Source organism: Mustela nivalis (assembly GCF_964662115.1).
Source record: "Mustela nivalis genome assembly, chromosome: 3".
Classification (NCBI taxonomy): domain Eukaryota; kingdom Metazoa; phylum Chordata; class Mammalia; order Carnivora; family Mustelidae; genus Mustela; species Mustela nivalis.
This window is the reverse complement of record NC_139022.1, coordinates 163,740,740-163,747,203: the sequence shown is the minus strand read 5'-3', so window position 1 is coordinate 163,747,203 and position 6,464 is coordinate 163,740,740. Positions and strand designations below refer to the sequence as shown.

The 6,464-nt window shown below is 34.9% G+C and overlaps 1 pseudogene across 1 annotated transcript; it reads right to left on the bottom strand.

Moving 5' to 3' along the window:
* Positions 1–206: 206 nt before the first annotated feature.
* On the bottom strand, positions 207–1,467 carry LOC309861034 (rab GDP dissociation inhibitor alpha pseudogene; annotated as a pseudogene). The gene has a single exon. The product of its transcript is annotated as a rab GDP dissociation inhibitor alpha pseudogene (transcript).
* Positions 1,468–6,464: the final 4,997 nt, after the last annotated feature.

The following is a 6,464-nucleotide window of genomic DNA, read 5'->3' as shown; positions in this document are numbered from 1 at the left end:
CACATCTCCCAAACCATTGCTAAGGTTAAGGATTTGGTCAGTGAATCAATGAGGTGGGTGACAGGAATGTAGAATGTGGTTGGGGAAGCAGAGAATGCTAGAAATGGGGGTACCCATTCAACCCATCTCCCCAACCTTCAAAGAGAACAGACTTAGGTCAGGGGAGAGGGCACAAGGGCTGAAGTATGTGTGGAGGGCATCAGAAGTCACTGGTCAGCTTCTCCAAAGACATCATTCTGTTTGTGGTTTCATGTTTTCAAAGTCAAAAACAGAGCCTTCCATGTGCTTGTAGATGAATTTGAAGTCATTGTAGGTTGTCTTGAAGTGGTAGTATCATAGGAGCAGAAACAGAACACGTGGCTCTAGGAACTTCTAGTCAGTGAGCTCCAGCAGCTCCAGGCAGGTTCAACTTCCTTTTCTACCTCTGTAGTCTCCACCATGGTGCTGACAATGGCGATGTACTTGCCCTGGGCATCCATGTTGTGTCTGTAGGAGATCATTCACACATATATGTCTGACTTCCTGTTAAGTTGGTTCTAGGGAGTGATGATTTGGCAGGAGCTGGCATCATCAGTATTCTTGATGGGATGGTTGAAGCTAGAGATGATGCAGATAACCTGGCTAGCCTTCTACACTCAGTACAGAATGTGGCTGGGGTTAAAGATCAGATGCTTGCAGTGAGCCACCTCTCCCTCAGGCTTCACACCCACTACCTTGCCATTATCCATGATGATGCCATCCACAGGTTTGTTCAGCATATGTGTCTCTCCAAAGATGGCAATCTGAAAAGCCCTGAGGCAGCTCACCAAGGCCATAGAGTGGTTATAAATAAGGACTCTTTCCATATGGAGCCAGGGGCTCTTTGTACAACTTGATGCACTTGATGGTCTCAAGACAGAGCTGGTCCAGGTAGTCATAAGTGCAGTAAAGGGCAAGGGCATGGCCAGTGAGGTCGATGATGTCCTGGCCCTAATTAGGCAAGTTGGTGCTCTGGGGGTTAATACTCTCGAAGGTCTTGAGATCATTTTCATCAAAGTTTGCCACAAACACCAGGAGCTTGCAGAAACACCATTTCTCAAACATGCCCATCAGATTGAAAGCCAAGGCTTCATTCTCAGTGGATGGCACTTTATAGATCTTTTTAGACAAGCCTGCCTCTACCACCTTGAAGTTCAAGTAGCATGTCACCTCTGTATACAGCAACATCTTTACCAGCTGCCCACTGGCCATGAGGAATTTGAAGATCAGGTCAATGCTCCAGTCTTGGCCCCTTCCCATTGCCTCAGGGGGCCCCTCCAGCAATTAAAAAACCCTATACAGCTCCTCAGGGGTGTGGAGGCTCTCACCCTCATAGTAAGGGTTTCAGTCCATATACAGCACTTTCTTTCCATTCACACATAATATGCCTGACAGGAAACATTCAGTGAAGCCAGTCCCCAGAATGATTGCATCATATTCCTTGTCCATGGTTAGGCCTAACTGCCAACACAGTCACTCCTTCTCCTGCTCCTTCACCATAGCTCCCTGGGCCAGGATAATTCAGTAGTTGTTTTTGTTTGTTTTTCTGTTTAAGATTTCATTTATTTATTTTAGAGAGAGTGAGTGAGAGAGAACATGAGAGGGGAGAGGGTCAGAGTGAAAAACAGACCCCTCACTGAGCAGTGAGCCCTCTGTGGGACTTCATTCCAGGACTCCGGGATCATGACCTGAGTGAAAGGCAGTTGCCCAACCAACTGAGCCACCCAGGTGCCCTAATTCAGTAGTTTTAAGTATACTTTTCTTATGTAAATTTATTTGTTAAGGTTTGAATTCCATTAATTTTAATATTTACATAGCTAACATTAATACTCAAATTTTAATAAAACTCAGGATTTTACTTCTGGCTTTTTTACTGATCACACATTTTTTTTTTAATTTGCTTTTTCCAATATTTCATTTCAGTTACTTCTTACCAAAGTTATAATTTTATGTAGTTTTAAACATTAAATGATTCTAGAAAATTTATTCAAAAATAGAAATTTTCTACTTCAACTCATCTGTATTACTCATTACTCATTACATTTAAGACATATTCAAATAAAAATGGTTTGATTGTAATAGAGATGATGCCTATTGCGGGTTTTGAATAATATTCTGTTATGTAACTGTCTGTTGATCCACTCTATATACTTGCCCTAAGTAAATAAGGACACTTAAGCTCTCCTTCATGATGGAACCCAAGTGCAGCATATATAACTCAATGATAAGATTTGCTATGATACTTATAGTGAGTAATTTATCATTATTTTTTTAAAAATCTTGGTACTTTATATAGCAGATGCAGTTCAGACTAATCTTATTATTTATTTATTTAAAATTAAATAAGTTATTTATTCATTAAACTTATTTATTTATTCTTTATTTATAAATTCATTTATATATTAAATATTATATATGAATTTATTTTATGTTATATATGGATTTGTTATTATTTATTTATTTAATGATTAAATAAATTCTTATCTAATAATTATTATTATTTGATAATTAAATAAATTGTTTATTTAATACCTAAATAAATATTTATGAAACTTAAAAATGTAGGTGTTTAATCACTTTTATTTTTTATTATTTTTGAACAATAAAATCACTCTTAATATACAAGTGAATAAGACAGAGAAAAACAAATACCATAAGATTTTACTCATCTGTAGAATTTAAGAAATAAAACAAATGAGCAAAGGGGAAAAAAAGAGAGAAAGAAACCAAGAAACGAACTCTTATTTTTTATTATTATTGGGGAGAGAGAAAGAGAAAATGAGCAGGGGAGGGGCAGAAGGAGAGGGAGAAGCAGACTCCCCACTAAGCAGGAAACCCGACACAGGACTCGATCCCAGGACCCTGAGATCATGACCTGAGATAAAGGCAGATGCTTAACTGACGGAGTCACCCAGGGGTCCCCAAGAAACTTTAACTATAGAGAACAAACTGATGGTTACTGGAGAAGTGGGCAGGGGATGGCAGAATATGTGACGGGGTTTAAAGAATACCCTTGCAGTGACGAGCACTGAGTCTTGTATGGAAGTGTTGAATCACTATATTGTCCACCTGAAATAAATATTACACTGTCTGTTAACTGTCTAAAATTTAAATTCTAGAATTAACAAGCTACTGCATCATCCCCTCTCAAACCATCCCCAACATTCTTCTAGGTAGAGTAGTTAAGCCAAATACCTGTATTGCTGTCATCATATAATATTTATTTCACTTAAGTGGCCATTTTTCATATTGCCTCATGACCAAAAGACTGAGGCAAACATCACTGAAGTAACAAAAGTTCAATCAAATTCTGCTTACTCTCAGGTGACCCTTCTATTTCATGTGGTTCACTACAGAGTCTCCCTCAGTTCCGTTGTTGACATGAAAGCAAACCTTTTGCAGTTCTTCCATCTTATTTTATCTATTTCTTCCCAAGTTTCCATTAATGTACATGCATTTTTAAATAATAAATGTAAATAAATTTAATTTTTGTTAAATACCTTCATTTCTCCTTTCCCTTTCAAAGCAATACATTCCTCATTAGAGCAAAATTGCCAAATAAAACCTTAAAATCATTCCCCGACATAATAAAGTTGTATAATGGGGAAATAAAACCACGTTGTTATCATTCTGGAGGAAAAAAAAAATGAACAACAACAATATTGGGGGTGGAAGGAAAGAATGTAATCAGAGGGTAGAAATATTTCCCCAGTCAACTTTAATTCACTAAAGGCAGAGGTCTTATCTATTTTACCATTTTTGCATCATTAAACAATGCATGTTATGGGATATTTAATCATCTGACAAATATTTATTGTTTCTTTGCTATGTGCTCAATACTGCTCTTGGTTGTAAAAATTACACAGTAAGAATATAAACCTTAACCTTAGGGAACTTACATAAAAGATGCAGCAAAGAAATGTGTGGAAGAATGAATGCATTCTCACGAGATGTGAAAGAGTTTTGATTTTAACTATGGTACTCTGGTGTCACTAGGGTTGTCATATTTTGTTTGATGGTGAGTAACAAAAATCCAACTATGGAGGAAATAGGTAAAGGAAACATATGAGGCACATGTGATATAATCTGAGGAAGTGTTAGATAAGCAAATGTCAAGGATCATGGATATTACTTGGCCCACAAGGCCTGTGGGCCTAAGAGACAAATGCTGTCATTCTTTTGAGAGGATTTCTGCTGACATTTCCTGAACCTTTTGTGTTAAGTTTTATCTGTATAGATGTTGTGAGGTAGAGTAAGCATGTACAGATACTATAAGGTAGTTGATAGATAAATAATTTTTTCAAAAGACTGTGAAGTAACCAAGGCCTTGTATTCTGGGATAAAAACTGCAAGAGGGAAGTTTCCCAACAAAAAAATTATGATTTTTGTTAATCTGTCCAATAAAAGATATCTTTATTTGTTGTAATTTCAAAAGAAACAAGATCTAAATATATGTGGACTCATGTTTACCCCAAATTAGGCTAAAAGCATTTTGTTTACATTTTTAATACTTATTAAGATTTCCTTTTCTTCGTATACAAATCTGTTACTAAATCAGTGTTTCTAATTTTTTCTTACAATTTGGAATAAATATTTCATGAGAGCTGGGACTTTCTTTTCTGGTGCGTTTCTAGTACTCAGAATAGTATTTAAGAACTACCAAGTATATATTGGCTCCACCTATATGTGAATAAACAGATGCTTAGACCATTGTGACACATCATAGTGAAGAAATGTAATTTGGTACACGTTTTAAAAATAACACCTTTTTTAAAATTTTTCTAACTACTATATGTTTGTCACTATCCTAAGTGTTTTAGATATATTATTTCATTATCTTTGTACTCCCTACTACATTGATAAGGAGTTACTAATTTTCATATTCTAAAGATAAGAATACTAGTCTTTAAAAAGGCTTATGAACTGGGATATGATCTTGAGAAATTGTTAGAAATGGACTTGATCAGAAATAAACCTAACTTCAAAGCCTATGCTTTAACACTACAACATGCAAAAGCCATCTGGTTTACTTTATTATCTAGACATGACATCAGTTTTGGAAATGAATATGTGGGCTGAAGTTACAACACAACTATTGGAACCAGAATATCCCAGTGCAATATCTTGATCTTTTGATTAAAATATGCAGAATAGGTGTCATTCTTATGTAACAAATGACATAAGTTATCCATAAAATTTTCTAGGTGTTTATGTGCATTTTATATTAGAGAAAGTAAATATAAATTTTTTTCTTTTAAATCAAATTTTTGAAATGTTTCTAGGCCTAAAACAAATTAATATGACTCCTTTAAAATCTTCTGATGGCAATACATTAAGATATAGAGATAATTTTCCAGAAAGATTTATATTTTTCTGTAGTTTTACTTTTCATGTTTCAACTATCCCACTTATCTGAAAAGCTCACTAAATTTTTAGGTGAACTTTTGAAATTCAAATGCTATGCTCTGGTTCCTGTGGAGCCCCCAAGAACTTTCTTTATCCTTTGAATAAGACTTCTGATCTTCTTAGGGTCAGCTTTTTAACTCTGAATGTTTTGGCTTAGATTTTAGATTATTTATCATTCTTTCTTGGCAATAAACCAAAAACCGACTTTAGTTTTATCTTCCAGGACATTTAAAATGTTCTGAATTTTTTTTTTTGAATGTAGCAACAATCAAATTTCAAAAGTTAAAACAAAGATGGCATACTTTTTTTGTGTGTGTGTGATTTTGGCTTGGATAACTTGCACTTTGCAGCAGCAAGTGATAAATCTGAATTATTGCATAATAAATATGGCTATATTAATTAGATATAAGTTTCTGATGGCTAAATAATTAATACCATGGTTTAGTCAATGCAAATCTATAAATATGTCCCTACATTTTCCACAGATCAAAACAAACAACACATTTTAATGTAAGTTTAGGAATATTTGGTCATATTTGGACATAAGTTTAGGAAATAGAGCAACTTATATAGAGAAAGATTATGTTTATTTCAAGTATTATGTCTCTATGTTAATATTTATATTTTGCAATAATTGTTTATGAAGATTTATGAGCTTTCTCTTTATAATTTTTTCTTAATATTGTAATGGCTTGTAGCTATGTAACTCCTAAGCTTATATGTTTGATCAGTAATAAGAATAATATCATGGGGTGCCTGGGTGGCTCAGTGGGTTAAGCCTCTGCCTTTGGCTGAGGTCATGATCTCAGTGTCCTGGGATGGAGCCCCACATCAGGCTCTCTGCTCCATGGGGAGCCTGCTTTCCTGCCTCTCTCTGCCTGCTTGGGACCTCTCTCTCTGTCAAATAAATAAATAAAATCTTAAAAAAAAAAAAAAAAAGAAGAATATCTTGACAAGAGTCAATATTGACTTTCAGAGTTTATTTGAACACTGTGGTTTTTATAGGAATAGAATTAAAATATATTTTTTGTATAATTTTT